Genomic DNA, 15,220 nt, shown 5'->3' on the forward strand with positions numbered 1-15,220 from the left:
GTCCTAGTCCAAACCCATCTCTCATATCTCCGTGTTACATCCTAACCCAAGAGTGTGACTCTTATCGTCTTAACAGGCATATGGGGTCAGCTCTAGTAATCTCATCAAAGAGATCTTGATTCTTCAAACCCTTGACAGTAGGGAAAGCCTTTGAGCCCCATGAGGTAAACAAGTGCATTTTGTCTCGGAACGTGAAGGTGGGCCCTCGTTTGCGTTTTGCCTGAAAGATCTGAGCTTCCAGGCCTTTTCCGGAGAAACCATTGGTCACTCGCCAGTGAAATTTGCATGACCGCTCCCACAATGCGCTGCCCTGGCCTAATGACCGCCCATACCTAGCCAAAACGTTAACGAGATCTTGGTGGACGTCCTTTATATACCAAAGCTGCCTAGTCCCCAGCTTTGCGCAGTGGCAGTATCGTAGCCCATGAGGTTTTAACCGAGGTGTGATTATTGCTAATTGAAAACTTTTCCCAATACCCCGCCGTGATGACTTGAAAAATAGTCAGCACTGGCAATTTTTGACGGTCTCTTGTGAGACTGGTGTGTCTGTTTAATAATAGAAGATACGGCTTAAAGCACGTCACCCGCAACTCATTCCATACTGCGGACCTACCTGTTGCAGCACATCAAGTTGTCCTAGTCCAAACCCATCATTCATATCTCCGTGTTATATCCTAACCCAAGAGTGTGACTCTTATCGTCTTAACAGGCATATGGGGTCAGCTCTAGTAATCTCATCAAAGAGATCTTGATTCTTCAAACCCTTGACAGTAGGGAAAGCCTTTGAGCCCCATGAGGTAAACAAGTGCATTTTGTCTCGGAACGTGAAGGTGGGCCCTCGTTTGCATTTTGCCTGAAAGATCTGAGCTTCCAGGCCTTTTCCGGAGAAACCATTGGTCACTCGCCAGTGAAATTTGCATGACCGCTCCCACAATGCTCTGCCCTGGCCTAATGACCGCCCATACCTAGCCAAAACGTTAACGAGATCTTGGTGGACGTCCTTTATATACCTAAGCTGCCTGGTCCCCAGCTTTGCGCAGTGGCAGTATCGTAGCCCATGAGGTTTTAACCGAGGCGTGATTATTGCTAATTGAAAACTTTTCCCAATACCCCGCCGTGATGACTTGAAAAATAGTCAGCACTGGCAATTTTTGACGGTCTCTTGTGAGACTGGTGTGTCTGTTTAATAATAGAAGATACGGCTTAAAGCACGGCACCCGCAACTCATTCCTTACTGCGGACCTACCTGTTGCAGCACATCAAGTTGTCCTAGTCCAAACCCATCTTTCATATCTCCGTGTTATATCCTAACCCAAGAGTGTGACTCTTATCGTCTTAACAGGCATATGGGGTCAGCTCTAGTAATCTCATCAAAGAGATCTTGATTCTTCAAACCCTTGACAGTAGGGAAAGCCTTTGAGCCCCATGAGGTAAACAAGTGCATTTTGTCTCGGAACGTGAAGGTGGGCCCTCGTTTGCATTTTGCCTGAAAGATCAGAGCTTCCAGGCCTTTTCCGGAGAAACCATTGGTCACTCGCCAGTGAAATTTGCATGACCGCTCCCACAATGCTCTGCCCTGGCCTAATGACCGCCCATACCTAGCCAAAACGTTAACGAGATCTTGGTGGACATCCTTTATATACCAACGCTGCCTAGTCCTCAGCTTTGCGCAGTGGCAGTATCGTAGCCCATGAGGTTTTAACCGAGGCGTGATTATTGCTGATTGAAAACTTTTCCCAATTCCCCCCCCGTGATGACTTGAAAAATAGTCAGTACTGGCAATTTTTGACGGTCTCTTGTGAGACTGGTGTGTCTGTTTAATAATAGAAGATACGGCTTAAATCACGGCACCCACAACCCGTTCCATACTGCGGACCTACCTGTTGCAGCACATCAAGTTGTCCTAGTCCAAACCCATCTCTCATATCTCCGTGTTATATCCTAACCCAAGAGTGTGACTCTTATCGTCTTAACAGGCATATGGGGTCAGCTCGAGTAATCTCATCAAAGAGATCTTGATTCTTCAAACCCTTGACAGTAGGGAAAGCCTTTGAGCCCCATGAGGTAAACAAGTGCATTTTGTCTCGGAACGTGAAGGTGGGCCCTCGTTTGCATTTTGCCTGAAAGATCTGAGCTTCCAGGCCTTTTCCGGAGAAACCATTGGTCACTCGCCAGTGAAATTTGCATGACCGCTCACACAATGCTCTGCCCTGGCCTAATGACCGCCCATACCTAGCCAAAACGTTAACGAGATCTTGGTGGACGTCCTTTATATACCATAGCTGCCTAGTCCCCAGCTTTGCGCAGTGGCAATATCGTAGCCCATGAGGTTTTAACCGAGGCGTGATTATTGCTAATTGAAAACTTTTCCCAATACCCCGCCGTGATGACTTGAAAAATAGTCAGCACTGGCAATTTTTGACGGTCTCTTGTGAGACTGGTGTGTCTGTTTAATAATAGAAGATACGGCTTAAAGCACGGCACCCACAACTCATTCCTTACTGCGGACCTACCTGTTGAAGCACATCAAGTTGTCCTAGTCCAAACCCATCTTTCATATCTCCGTGTTATATCCTAACCCAAGAGTGTGACTCTTATCGTCTTAACAGGCATATGGGGTCAGCTCTAGTAATCTCATCAAAGAGATCTTGATTCTTCAAACCCTTGACAGTAGGGAAAGCCTTTGAGCCCCATGAGATAAACAAGTGCATTTTGTCTCGGAAAGTGAAGGTGGGCCCTCGTTTGCATTTTGCCTGAAAGATCTGAGCTTCCAGGCCTTTTCCGGAGAAACCATTGGTCACTCGCCAGTGAAATTTGCATGACCGCTCCCACAATGCTCTGCCCTGGCCTAATGACCGCCCATACCTAGCCAAAACGTTAACGAGATCTTGGTGGACGTCCTTTATATACCAAAGCTGCCTAGTCCCCAGCTTTGCGCAGTGGCAGTATCGTAGCCCATGAGGTTTTAACCGAGGCGTGATTATTGCTAATTGAAAACTTTTCCCAATACCCCGCCGTGATGGCTTGAAAAATAGTCAGCACTGGCAGTTTTTGACGGTCTCTTGTGAGACTGGTGTGTCTGTTTAATAATAGAAGATACGGCTTAAAGCATGGCACCCACAACTCGTTCCATACTGCGGACCTACCTGTCGCAGCACATCAAGTTGTCCTAGTCCAAACCCGTCTTTCATATCTCCGTGTTATATCCTAACCCAAGAGTGTGACTCTTATCGTCTTAACAGGCATATGGGGTCAGCTCTAGTAATCTCATCAAAGAGATCTTGATTCTTCAAACCCTTGACAGTAGGGAAAGCCTTTGGGCCCCATGAGGTAAACAAGTGCATTTTGTCTCGGAACGTGAAGGTGGGCCCTCGTTTGCATTTTGCCTGAAAGATCTGAGCTTCCAGGCCTTTCCCGGAGAAACCATTGGTCACTCGCCAGTGAAATTTGCATGACACGCTCCCACAATGCTCTGCCCTGGCCTAATAACCGCCCGTACCTAGCCAAAACGTTAACGAGATCTTGGTGGACGTCCTTTACATACCTAAGCTGCCTAGTCTCCAGCTTTGCGCAGTGGCAGTATCGTAGCCCATGAGGTTTTAACCGAGGCGTGATTATTGCTAATTGAAAACTTTTCCCAATACCCCGCCGTGATGACTTGAAAAATAGTCAGCACTGGCAATTTTTGACGGTCTCTTGTGAGACTGGTGTGTCTGTTTAATAATAGAAGATACGGCTTAAAGCACGGCACCCGCAACTCATTCCTTACTGCGGACCTACCTGTTGCAGCACATCAAGTTGTCCTAGTCCAAACCCATCTTTCATATCTCCGTGTTATATCCTAACCCAAGAGTGTGACTCTTATCGTCTTAACAGGCATATGGGGTCAGCTCTAGTAATCTCATCAAAGAGATCTTGATTCTTCAAACCCTTGACAGTAGGGAAAGCCTTTGAGCCCCATGAGGTAAACAAGTGCATTTTGTCTCGGAACGTGAAGGTGGGCCCTCGTTTGCATTTTGCCTGAAAGATCTGAGCTTCCAGGCCTTTTCCGGAGAAACCATTGGTCACTCGCCAGTGAAATTTGCATGACCGCTCCCACAATGCTCTGCCCTGGCCTAATGACCGCCCATACCTAGCCAAAACGTTAACGAGATCTTGGTGGACGTCCTTTATATACCAAAGCTGCCTAGTCCCCAGGTTTGCGCAGCGGCAGTATCGTAGCCCATGAGGTTTTAACCGAGGCGTGATTATTGCTAATTGAAAACTTTTCCCAATACCCCGCCGTGATGACTTGAAAAATAGTCAGCACTGGCAATTTTTGACGGTCTCTTGTGAGACTGGTGTGTCTGTTTAATAATAGAAGATACGGCTTAAAGCACGGCACCCACAATTCGTTCCATACTGCGGACCTACCTGTTGCAGCACATCAAGTTGTCCTAGTCCAAACCCATCTCTCATATCTCCGTGTTATATCCTAACCCAAGAGTGTGACTCTTATCGTCTTAACAGGCATATGGGGTCAGCTCTAGTAATCTCATCAAAGAGATCTTGATTCTTCAAACCCTTGACAGTAGGGAAAGCCTTTGAGCCCCATGAGGTAAACAAGTGCATTTTGTCTCGGAACGTGAAGGTGGGCCCTCGTTTGCATTTTGCCTGAAAGATCTGAGCTTCCAGGCCTTTTCCGGAGAAACCATTGGTCACTCGCCAGTGAAATTTGCATGACCGCTCCCACAATGCTCTGCCCTGGCCTAATGACCGCCCATACCTAGCCAAAACGTTAACGAGATCTTGGTGGACGTCCTTTATATACCAAAGCTGCCTAGTCCTTAGCTTTGCGCAGTGGCAGTATCGTAGCCCATGAGGTTTTAACCGAGGCGTGATTATTGCTAATTGAAAACTTTTCCCAATACCCCGCCGTGATGATTTGAAAAATAGTCAGCACTGGCAATTTTTGACGGTCTCTTGTGAGACTGGTGTGTCTGTTTAATAATAGAAGATACGGCTTAAATCACGGCACCCACAACTCGTTCCATACTGCGGACCTACCTGTTGCAGCACATCAAGTTGTTCTAGTCCAAACCCATCTCTCATATCTCCGTGTTATATCCTAACCCAAGAGTGTGATTCTTATCGTCTTAACAGGCATATGGGGTCAGCTCTAGTAATCTCATCAAAGAGATCTTGATTCTTCAAACCCTTGACAGTAGGGAAAGCCTTTGAGCCCCATGAGGTAAACAAGTGCATTTTGTCTCGGAACGTGAAGGTGGGCCCTCGTTTGCATTTTGCCTGAAAGATCTGAGCTTCCAGGCCTTTTCCGGAGAAACCATTGGTCACTCGCCAGTGAAATTTGCATGACCGCTCCCACAATGCTCTGCCCTGGCCTAATGACCGCCCATACCTAGCCAAAACGTTAACGAGATCTTGGTGGACGTCCTTTATATACCATAGCTGCCTAGTCCCCAGCTTTGCGCAGTGGCAGTATCGTAGCCCATGAGGTTTTAACCGAGGCGTGATTATTGCTAATTGAAAACTTTTCCCAATACCCCGCCGTGATGACTTGAAAAATAGTCAGCACTGGCAATTTTTGACGGTCTCTTGTGAGACTGGTGTGTCTGTTTAATAATAGAAGATACGGCTTAAAGCACGGCACCCACAACTCATTCCTTACTGCGGACCTACCTGTTGAAGGACATCAAGTTGTCCTAGTCCAAACCCGTCTTTCATATCTCCGTGTTATATCCTAACCCAAGAGTGTGACTCTTATCGTCTTAACAGGCATATGGGGTCAGCTCTAGTAATCTCATCAAAGAGATCTTGATTCTTCAAACCCTTGACAGTAGGGAAAGCCTTTGAGCCCCATGAGGTAAACAAGTGCATTTTGTCTCGGAACGTGAAGGTGGGCCCTCGTTTGCATTTTGCCTGAAAGATCTGAGCTTTCAGGCCTTTCCCGGAGAAACCATTGGTCACTCGCCAGTGAAATTTGCATGACCGCTCCCACAATGCTCTGCCCTGGCCTAATAACCGCCCGTACCTAGCCAAAACGTTAACGAGATCTTGGTGGACGTCCTTTACATACCTAAGCTGCCTAGTCTCCAGCTTTGCGCAGTGGCAGTATCGTAGCCCATGAGGTTTTAACCGAGGCGTGATTATTGCTAATTGAAAACTTTTCCCAATACCCCGCCGTGATGACTTGAAAAATAGTCAGCACTGGCAATTTTTGACGGTCTCTTGTGAGACTGGTGTGTCTGTTTAATAATAGAAGATACGGCTTAAAGCACGGCACCCGCAACTCATTCCTTACTGCGGACCTATCTGTTGCAGCACATCAAGTTGTCCTAGTCCAAACCCATCTTTCATATCTCCGTGTTATATCCTAACCCAAGAGTGTGACTCTTATCGTCTTAACAGGCATATGGGGTCAGCTCTAGTAATCTCATCAAAGAGATCTTGATTCTTCAAACCCTTGACAGTAGGGAAAGCCTTTGAGCCCCATGAGGTAAACAAGTGCATTTTGTCTCGGAACGTGAAGGTGGGCCCTCGTTTGCATTTTGCCTGAAAGATCTGAGCTTCCAGGCCTTTTCCGGAGAAACCATTGGTCACTCGCCAGTGAAATTTGCATGACCGCTCCCACAATGCGCTGCCCTGGCCTAATGACCGCCCATACCTAGCCAAAACGTTAACGAGATCTTGGTGGACATCCTTTATATACCAAAGCTGCCTAGTCCCCAGCTTTGCGCAGTGGCAGTATCGTTGCCCATGAGGTTTTAACCGAGGCGTGATTATTGCTAATTGAAAACTTTTTCCAATACCCCGCCGTGATGTCTTGAAAAATAGTCAGCATTGGCAATTTTTACGGTCTCTTGTGAGACTGATGTGTCTGTTTAATAACAGAAGACACTGCTTAAAGCACGGCACCCACAACTCATTCCATACTGCGGACCTACCTGTTGCAGCACATCAAGTTGTCTTAGTCCAAACCCATCTCTCATATCTCCGTGTTATATCCTAACCCAAGAGTGTGACTCTTATCGTCTTAACAGGCATATGGGGTCAGCTCTAGTAATCTCATCAAAGAGATCTTGATTCTTCAAAACCTTGACAGTAGGGAAAGCCTTTGAGCCCCATGAGGTAAACAAGTGCATTTTGTCTCGGAACGTGAAGGTGGGCCCTCGTTTGCGTTTTGCCTGAAAGATCTGAGCTTCCAGGCCTTTTCCGGAGAAACCATTGGTCACTCGCCAGTGAAATTTGCATGACCGCTCCCACAATGCTCTGCCCTGGCCTAATGACCGCCCATACCTAGCCAAAACGTTAACGAGATCTTGGTGGACGTCCTTTATATACCAAAGCTGCCTAGTCCCCAGCTTTGCGCAGTGGCAGTGTCGTAGCCCATGAGGTTTTAACCGAGGCGTGATTATTGCTAATTGAAAACTTTTCCCAATACCCCGCCGTGATGACTTGAAAAATAGTCAGCACCGGCAATTTTTGACGGTCTCTTGTGAGACTGGTGTGTCTGTTTAATAATAGAAGATACGGCTTAAAGCACGGCACCCACAACTCATTCCATACTGCGGACCTACCTGTCGCAGCACATCAAGTTGTCCTAGTCCAAACCCATCTCTCATATCTCCGTGTTATATCCTAACCCAAGAGTGTGACTCTTATCGTCTTAACAGGCATATGGGGTCAGCTCTAGTAATCTCATCAAAGAGATCTTGATTCTTCAAACCCTTGACAGTAGGGAAAGCCTTTGAGCCCCATGAGGTAAACAAGTGCATTTTGTCTCGGAACGTGAAGGTGGGCCCTCGTTTGCGTTTTGCCTGAAAGATCTGAGCTTCCAGGCCTTTTCCGGAGAAACCATTGGTCACTCGCCAGTGAAATTTGCATGACCGCTCCCACAATGCGCTGCCCTGGCCTAATGACCGCCCATACCTAGCCAAAACGTTAACGAGATCTTGGTGGACGTCCTTTATATACCAAAGCTGCCTAGTCCCCAGCTTTGCGCAGTGGCAGTATCGTAGCCCATGAGGTTTTAACCGAGGTGTGATTATTGCTAATTGAAAACTTTTCCCAATACCCCGCCGTGATGACTTGAAAAATAGTCAGCACTGGCAATTTTTGACGGTCTCTTGTGAGACTGGTGTGTCTGTTTAATAATAGAAGATACGGCTTAAAGCACGTCACCCGCAACTCATTCCATACTGCGGACCTACCTGTTGCAGCACATCAAGTTGTCCTAGTCCAAACCCATCATTCATATCTCCGTGTTATATCCTAACCCAAGAGTGTGACTCTTATCGTCTTAACAGGCATATGGGGTCAGCTCTAGTAATCTCATCAAAGAGATCTTGATTCTTCAAACCCTTGACAGTAGGGAAAGCCTTTGAGCCCCATGAGGTAAACAAGTGCATTTTGTCTCGGAACGTGAAGGTGGGCCCTCGTTTGCATTTTGCCTGAAAGATCTGAGCTTCCAGGCCTTTTCCGGAGAAACCATTGGTCACTCGCCAGTGAAATTTGCATGACCGCTCCCACAATGCTCTGCCCTGGCCTAATGACCGCCCATACCTAGCCAAAACGTTAACGAGATCTTGGTGGACGTCCTTTATATACCTAAGCTGCCTGGTCCCCAGCTTTGCGCAGTGGCAGTATCGTAGCCCATGAGGTTTTAACCGAGGCGTGATTATTGCTAATTGAAAACTTTTCCCAATACCCCGCCGTGATGACTTGAAAAATAGTCAGCACTGGCAATTTTTGACGGTCTCTTGTGAGACTGGTGTGTCTGTTTAATAATAGAAGATACGGCTTAAAGCACGGCACCCGCAACTCATTCCTTACTGCGGACCTACCTGTTGCAGCACATCAAGTTGTCCTAGTCCAAACCCATCTTTCATATCTCCGTGTTATATCCTAACCCAAGAGTGTGACTCTTATCGTCTTAACAGGCATATGGGGTCAGCTCTAGTAATCTCATCAAAGAGATCTTGATTCTTCAAACCCTTGACAGTAGGGAAAGCCTTTGAGCCCCATGAGGTAAACAAGTGCATTTTGTCTCGGAACGTGAAGGTGGGCCCTCGTTTGCATTTTGCCTGAAAGATCAGAGCTTCCAGGCCTTTTCCGGAGAAACCATTGGTCACTCGCCAGTGAAATTTGCATGACCGCTCCCACAATGCTCTGCCCTGGCCTAATGACCGCCCATACCTAGCCAAAACGTTAACGAGATCTTGGTGGACATCCTTTATATACCAACGCTGCCTAGTCCTCAGCTTTGCGCAGTGGCAGTATCGTAGCCCATGAGGTTTTAACCGAGGCGTGATTATTGCTGATTGAAAACTTTTCCCAATTCCCCCCCGTGATGACTTGAAAAATAGTCAGCACTGGCAATTTTTGACGGTCTCTTGTGAGACTGGTGTGTCTGTTTAATAATAGAAGATACGGCTTAAATCACGGCACCCACAACCCGTTCCATACTGCGGACCTACCTGTTGCAGCACATCAAGTTGTCCTAGTCCAAACCCATCTCTCATATCTCCGTGTTATATCCTAACCCAAGAGTGTGACTCTTATCGTCTTAACAGGCATATGGGGTCAGCTCGAGTAATCTCATCAAAGAGATCTTGATTCTTCAAACCCTTGACAGTAGGGAAAGCCTTTGAGCCCCATGAGGTAAACAAGTGCATTTTGTCTCGGAACGTGAAGGTGGGCCCTCGTTTGCATTTTGCCTGAAAGATCTGAGCTTCCAGGCCTTTTCCGGAGAAACCATTGGTCACTCGCCAGTGAAATTTGCATGACCGCTCACACAATGCTCTGCCCTGGCCTAATGACCGCCCATACCTAGCCAAAACGTTAACGAGATCTTGGTGGACGTCCTTTATATACCATAGCTGCCTAGTCCCCAGCTTTGCGCAGTGGCAATATCGTAGCCCATGAGGTTTTAACCGAGGCGTGATTATTGCTAATTGAAAACTTTTCCCAATACCCCGCCGTGATGACTTGAAAAATAGTCAGCACTGGCAATTTTTGACGGTCTCTTGTGAGACTGGTGTGTCTGTTTAATAATAGAAGATACGGATTAAAGCACGGCACCCACAACTCATTCCTTACTGCGGACCTACCTGTTGAAGCACATCAAGTTGTCCTAGTCCAAACCCATCTTTCATATCTCCGTGTTATATCCTAACCCAAGAGTGTGACTCTTATCGTCTTAACAGGCATATGGGGTCAGCTCTAGTAATCTCATCAAAGAGATCTTGATTCTTCAAACCCTTGACAGTAGGGAAAGCCTTTGAGCCCCATGAGATAAACAAGTGCATTTTGTCTCGGAAAGTGAAGGTGGGCCCTCGTTTGCATTTTGCCTGAAAGATCTGAGCTTCCAGGCCTTTTCCGGAGAAACCATTGGTCACTCGCCAGTGAAATTTGCATGACCGCTCCCACAATGCTCTGCCCTGGCCTAATGACCGCCCATACCTAGCCAAAACGTTAACGAGATCTTGGTGGACGTCCTTTATATACCAAAGCTGCCTAGTCCCCAGCTTTGCGCAGTGGCAGTATCGTAGCCCATGAGGTTTTAACCGAGGCGTGATTATTGCTAATTGAAAACTTTTCCCAATACCCCGCCGTGATGGCTTGAAAAATAGTCAGCACTGGCAGTTTTTGACGGTCTCTTGTGAGACTGGTGTGTCTGTTTAATAATAGAAGATACGGCTTAAAGCATGGCACCCACAACTCGTTCCATACTGCGGACCTACCTGTCGCAGCACATCAAGTTGTCCTAGTCCAAACCCGTCTTTCATATCTCCGTGTTATATCCTAACCCAAGAGTGTGACTCTTATCGTCTTAACAGGCATATGGGGTCAGCTCTAGTAATCTCATCAAAGAGATCTTGATTCTTCAAACCCTTGACAGTAGGGAAAGCCTTTGGGCCCCATGAGGTAAACAAGTGCATTTTGTCTCGGAACGTGAAGGTGGGCCCTCGTTTGCATTTTGCCTGAAAGATCTGAGCTTCCAGGCCTTTCCCGGAGAAACCATTGGTCACTCGCCAGTGAAATTTGCATGACCGCTCCCACAATGCTCTGCCCTGGCCTAATAACCGCCCGTACCTAGCCAAAACGTTAACGAGATCTTGGTGGACGTCCTTTACATACCTAAGCTGCCTAGTCTCCAGCTTTGCGCAGTGGCAGTATTGTAGCCCATGAGGTTTTAACCGAGGCGTGATTATTGCTAATTGAAAACTTTTCCCAATACCCCGCCGTGATGACTTGAAAAATAGTCAGCACTGGCAATTTTTGACGGTCTCTTGTGAGACTGGTGTGTCTGTTTAATAATAGAAGATACGGCTTAAAGCACGGCACCCGCAACTCATTCCTTACTGCGGACCTACCTGTTGCAGCACATCAAGTTGTCCTAGTCCAAACCCATCTTTCATATCTCCGTGTTATATCCTAACCCAAGAGTGTGACTCTTATCGTCTTAACAGGCATATGGGGTCAGCTCTAGTAATCTCATCAAAGAGATCTTGATTCTTCAAACCCTTGACAGTAGGGAAAGCCTTTGAGCCCCATGAGGTAAACAAGTGCATTTTGTCTCGGAACGTGAAGGTGGGCCCTCGTTTGCATTTTGCCTGAAAGATCTGAGCTTCCAGGCCTTTTCCGGAGAAACCATTGGTCACTCGCCAGTGAAATTTGCATGACCGCTCCCACAATGCTCTGCCCTGGCCTAATGACCGCCCATACCTAGCCAAAACGTTAACGAGATCTTGGTGGACGTCCTTTATATACCAAAGCTGCCTAGTCCCCAGGTTTGCGCAGCGGCAGTATCGTAGCCCATGAGGTTTTAACCGAGGCGTGATTATTGCTAATTGAAAACTTTTCCCAATACCCCGCCGTGATGACTTGAAAAATAGTCAGCACTGGCAATTTTTGACGGTCTCTTGTGAGACTGGTGTGTCTGTTTAATAATAGAAGATACGGCTTAAAGCACGGCACCCACAATTCGTTCCATACTGCGGACCTACCTGTTGCAGCACATCAAGTTGTCCTAGTCCAAACCCATCTCTCATATCTCCGTGTTATATCCTAACCCAAGAGTGTGACTCTTATCGTCTTAACAGGCATATGGGGTCAGCTCTAGTAATCTCATCAAAGAGATCTTGATTCTTCAAACCCTTGACAGTAGGGAAAGCCTTTGAGCCCCATGAGGTAAACAAGTGCATTTTGTCTCGGAACGTGAAGGTGGGCCCTCGTTTGCATTTTGCCTGAAAGATCTGAGCTTCCAGGCCTTTTCCGGAGAAACCATTGGTCACTCGCCAGTGAAATTTGCATGACCGCTCCCACAATGCTCTGCCCTGGCCTAATGACCGCCCATACCTAGCCAAAACGTTAACGAGATCTTGGTGGACGTCCTTTATATACCAAAGCTGCCTAGTCCTTAGCTTTGCGCAGTGGCAGTATCGTAGCCCATGAGGTTTTAACCGAGGCGTGATTATTGCTAATTGAAAACTTTTCCCAATACCCCGCCGTGATGATTTGAAAAATAGTCAGCACTGGCAATTTTTGACGGTCTCTTGTGAGACTGGTGTGTCTGTTTAATAATAGAAGATACGGCTTAAATCACGGCACCCACAACTCGTTCCATACTGCGGACCTACCTGTTGCAGCACATCAAGTTGTTCTAGTCCAAACCCATCTCTCATATCTCCGTGTTATATCCTAACCCAAGAGTGTGATTCTTATCGTCTTAACAGGCATATGGGGTCAGCTCTAGTAATCTCATCAAAGAGATCTTGATTCTTCAAACCCTTGACAGTAGGGAAAGCCTTTGAGCCCCATGAGGTAAACAAGTGCATTTTGTCTCGGAACGTGAAGGTGGGCCCTCGTTTGCATTTTGCCTGAAAGATCTGAGCTTCCAGGCCTTTTCCGGAGAAACCATTGGTCACTCGCCAGTGAAATTTGCATGACCGCTCCCACAATGCTCTGCCCTGGCCTAATGACCGCCCATACCTAGCCAAAACGTTAACGAGATCTTGGTGGACGTCCTTTATATACCATAGCTGCCTAGTCCCCAGCTTTGCGCAGTGGCAGTATCGTAGCCCATGAGGTTTTAACCGAGGCGTGATTATTGCTAATTGAAAACTTTTCCCAATACCCCGCCGTGATGACTTGAAAAATAGTCAGCACTGGCAATTTTTGACGGTCTCTTGTGAGACTGGTGTGTCTGTTTAATAATATCGCTTCTCGGCCTTTTGGCTAAGACCAAGGGTACTTTGTACAGGCGGTCTGGTCAGGAGGTCCTAGTGTTAGCGGAGTTCGGCCCTCGGCCTCCCGGCATCGGCCCCTTAAATGGGGTCTTAAGCCGGGTGCTGCTATTGGGGGCCCCGACAGAGCTGACATTAGGAACGAGTTGCGATCGTGGAGATGGCGGTACCGAACTTTCCCAATACGGTACGGATCTGCATCGAGGATGAAGAACGTCGGAGGAGGATTTCGCTGGAGGAGGTGCAGATGCAAATCGTGGAAGGTCTTCTACAGATGCCTCGTGGGGAGATCTTTTGCCTTCAGGATTTTGGATACCGCGGTTTTTTTGACGTCACTTTCAAGTCTATCTGGGGAGCGCGACATCTGATGGAGCGGAGTCTGACCCAAGCGGAGCACCCATTACTTCGTGGTATTGTATTTCGTCCTTCGATGGCAGTTCGGAAGGTGTGTATAACTGTACATATGTACAACCCTTTTGTTCCGGATGATGCTATCGGGGCTTTTCTCAGCCGTTATGCGTCGAAGGTAGGAGAACCTGAATATGTGAGGAACCCTTTCGGAGTGTATAACGGTAGGAGGAGGTTTTGGGTAACTCTAAAGCCAGATGAAAAGGGATACGGAGGGATGATACATCCTCCGCAGAACTTTTCTATCGGGGGGAATCAGGGGTACCTTTTTTACCCCAATTGTCCTGAATTTTGTCGCAAGTGTTTTAAGTTTGGGCACACTGGGGAGCACTGCGTCGAAGATCAGAAGTTCTGCCGCAACTGCAAGCAGAAGGGGCATATAGCCTTTGAATGTCCTAATCCCAGAAAATGTGATATTTGTGGTGATGTGGGACATGGGGCATGGTCATGCCCCGTGCTTAGAGAGCAGCGCAAGAAGGCTGCTGAAAGGCAGGAGGAGGAAGAGAGGAGGATAGAGGCGGAGCGGTCGGCGCACGTGGATAAATTGGTGGAGCAATTTTCTCTTGCGTCCGGAGCGGCTGTCAAACCGCCGCCGGAAGATCAGCCTGTGGTTGCTGTGGTGTCGGAGGAAGCGGTTGTTAAGGTGGCTATGAGTGTGGTACAAAGTGCCGTTGTGGATCCTGGGATGGATACCACGCCCCAACAGGAAGTGACACTGTTGGAGGTAATCCAGGATCCTCCACTTGGTGCCGCGGAGTTGCCAGATATTGGCCGGATAGAGCAGGAACCCGGGCAGGCGGGAGGTAGGTTTGTAGAGGCCGCGATGATGGATGCAGGAGAGGGCTGCAGTACCGAAAAAAGAGTTCGGGAGTGCGAAAGTGTGTCTTCACCTGATTCCCCCCGGATGGATGTATTTTCGGAAGGCGACGGAAGTTGTTCTCCACTTTCTGTTTGTTCTGAGGAGCCTGAAGGTGGCTTTAGTCGTAGAGTGGCAGACTCCGCGAAGAGTTTTTCAGAGGTGGTGGAGGAGACGTTGACTAAAAAGTTCCGATCTGGGACATGAGGGGTGTAGTATGAAGAGTGCTGATGAGTATTAAATATGAGGTCTCTTTGTATTGCATCCCTCAATGTTAGAAGCATTCAGGGAGCTGCAAGGCGTGTGGTAGTTTTCAAGGCGTTGGAGGTTCAAAAGGCGGATATCTTTTGTCTGCAAGAGTGTAATCTATCGGAACCATTGCAGAGCCAGCCTTGGACCTTGGGTCCTTCGGTCTTTTCATTCGGGGTTAGACGGAATTGTGGGGTGGCAGTACTATTCCGAAGTTTTGACTTTCAAGTAGTCAGGGTGGTGGAGGTGGAAAAGGGAAGGGTGGTGGTGGTTTTCTTCAGGTATGGGGGTGTAGGTTTTAAGTTAATTAATGTTTATGCACCAGTGGAGAGGAAGGAGAGGGTGACCTTATTCCAACATGTCAAGTTATGGTTGCCAGGGAGGGAGATGGTCTTTTTGGTAGGTGATTTCAATTGCGTACTCAAGACGGAGGATAGGGTGGGGGGTAGGAAGGGAGCAC

At 47.6% G+C, this 15,220-nt stretch overlaps 21 non-coding genes across 21 annotated transcripts; all 21 read left to right on the plus strand.

The window, feature by feature from the left end:
* Positions 1-395: 395 nt before the first annotated feature.
* LOC128498366 (U4 spliceosomal RNA) lies at positions 396-537 on the plus strand. Its single transcript, XR_008354597.1, has one exon. It is a non-coding gene; the product is annotated as a U4 spliceosomal RNA (small nuclear RNA).
* A 491-nt stretch (positions 538-1,028) lies between these two features.
* On the plus strand, positions 1,029-1,170 carry LOC128498176 (U4 spliceosomal RNA). The gene has a single exon (XR_008354428.1). It is a non-coding gene; the product is annotated as a U4 spliceosomal RNA (small nuclear RNA).
* A 491-nt stretch (positions 1,171-1,661) lies between these two features.
* On the plus strand, positions 1,662-1,804 carry LOC128498508 (U4 spliceosomal RNA). The gene has a single exon (XR_008354732.1). It is a non-coding gene; the product is annotated as a U4 spliceosomal RNA (small nuclear RNA).
* Positions 1,805-2,295: 491 nt separating this feature from the next.
* Positions 2,296-2,437, plus strand: LOC128498143 (U4 spliceosomal RNA). The gene has a single exon (XR_008354398.1). It is a non-coding gene; the product is annotated as a U4 spliceosomal RNA (small nuclear RNA).
* Positions 2,438-2,928: 491 nt separating this feature from the next.
* On the plus strand, positions 2,929-3,070 carry LOC128498482 (U4 spliceosomal RNA). The gene has a single exon (XR_008354708.1). It is a non-coding gene; the product is annotated as a U4 spliceosomal RNA (small nuclear RNA).
* Positions 3,071-3,562: 492 nt separating this feature from the next.
* On the plus strand, positions 3,563-3,704 carry LOC128498177 (U4 spliceosomal RNA). The gene has a single exon (XR_008354429.1). It is a non-coding gene; the product is annotated as a U4 spliceosomal RNA (small nuclear RNA).
* Positions 3,705-4,195: 491 nt separating this feature from the next.
* Positions 4,196-4,337, plus strand: LOC128498448 (U4 spliceosomal RNA). The gene has a single exon (XR_008354674.1). It is a non-coding gene; the product is annotated as a U4 spliceosomal RNA (small nuclear RNA).
* A 491-nt stretch (positions 4,338-4,828) lies between these two features.
* Positions 4,829-4,970, plus strand: LOC128498371 (U4 spliceosomal RNA). The gene has a single exon (XR_008354601.1). It is a non-coding gene; the product is annotated as a U4 spliceosomal RNA (small nuclear RNA).
* A 491-nt stretch (positions 4,971-5,461) lies between these two features.
* Positions 5,462-5,603, plus strand: LOC128498178 (U4 spliceosomal RNA). The gene has a single exon (XR_008354430.1). It is a non-coding gene; the product is annotated as a U4 spliceosomal RNA (small nuclear RNA).
* A 491-nt stretch (positions 5,604-6,094) lies between these two features.
* LOC128498179 (U4 spliceosomal RNA) lies at positions 6,095-6,236 on the plus strand. Its single transcript, XR_008354431.1, has one exon. It is a non-coding gene; the product is annotated as a U4 spliceosomal RNA (small nuclear RNA).
* Positions 6,237-6,727: 491 nt separating this feature from the next.
* Positions 6,728-6,868, plus strand: LOC128498518 (U4 spliceosomal RNA). The gene has a single exon (XR_008354740.1). It is a non-coding gene; the product is annotated as a U4 spliceosomal RNA (small nuclear RNA).
* A 491-nt stretch (positions 6,869-7,359) lies between these two features.
* LOC128498401 (U4 spliceosomal RNA) lies at positions 7,360-7,501 on the plus strand. Its single transcript, XR_008354630.1, has one exon. It is a non-coding gene; the product is annotated as a U4 spliceosomal RNA (small nuclear RNA).
* Positions 7,502-7,992: 491 nt separating this feature from the next.
* On the plus strand, positions 7,993-8,134 carry LOC128498368 (U4 spliceosomal RNA). The gene has a single exon (XR_008354598.1). It is a non-coding gene; the product is annotated as a U4 spliceosomal RNA (small nuclear RNA).
* A 491-nt stretch (positions 8,135-8,625) lies between these two features.
* On the plus strand, positions 8,626-8,767 carry LOC128498180 (U4 spliceosomal RNA). The gene has a single exon (XR_008354432.1). It is a non-coding gene; the product is annotated as a U4 spliceosomal RNA (small nuclear RNA).
* A 491-nt stretch (positions 8,768-9,258) lies between these two features.
* On the plus strand, positions 9,259-9,400 carry LOC128498463 (U4 spliceosomal RNA). The gene has a single exon (XR_008354689.1). It is a non-coding gene; the product is annotated as a U4 spliceosomal RNA (small nuclear RNA).
* Positions 9,401-9,891: 491 nt separating this feature from the next.
* Positions 9,892-10,033, plus strand: LOC128498144 (U4 spliceosomal RNA). The gene has a single exon (XR_008354399.1). It is a non-coding gene; the product is annotated as a U4 spliceosomal RNA (small nuclear RNA).
* A 491-nt stretch (positions 10,034-10,524) lies between these two features.
* Positions 10,525-10,666, plus strand: LOC128498484 (U4 spliceosomal RNA). The gene has a single exon (XR_008354709.1). It is a non-coding gene; the product is annotated as a U4 spliceosomal RNA (small nuclear RNA).
* A 491-nt stretch (positions 10,667-11,157) lies between these two features.
* LOC128498381 (U4 spliceosomal RNA) lies at positions 11,158-11,299 on the plus strand. The gene has a single exon (XR_008354610.1). It is a non-coding gene; the product is annotated as a U4 spliceosomal RNA (small nuclear RNA).
* A 491-nt stretch (positions 11,300-11,790) lies between these two features.
* Positions 11,791-11,932, plus strand: LOC128498449 (U4 spliceosomal RNA). Its single transcript, XR_008354675.1, has one exon. It is a non-coding gene; the product is annotated as a U4 spliceosomal RNA (small nuclear RNA).
* Positions 11,933-12,423: 491 nt separating this feature from the next.
* Positions 12,424-12,565, plus strand: LOC128498374 (U4 spliceosomal RNA). The gene has a single exon (XR_008354603.1). It is a non-coding gene; the product is annotated as a U4 spliceosomal RNA (small nuclear RNA).
* A 491-nt stretch (positions 12,566-13,056) lies between these two features.
* LOC128498181 (U4 spliceosomal RNA) lies at positions 13,057-13,198 on the plus strand. Its single transcript, XR_008354433.1, has one exon. It is a non-coding gene; the product is annotated as a U4 spliceosomal RNA (small nuclear RNA).
* The last annotated feature ends 2,022 nt before the right edge of the window (positions 13,199-15,220 follow it).

This window comes from Spea bombifrons, chromosome 5 (assembly GCF_027358695.1).
Source record: "Spea bombifrons isolate aSpeBom1 chromosome 5, aSpeBom1.2.pri, whole genome shotgun sequence".
NCBI classification, from domain to species: Eukaryota; Metazoa; Chordata; class Amphibia; order Anura; family Pelobatidae; genus Spea; species Spea bombifrons.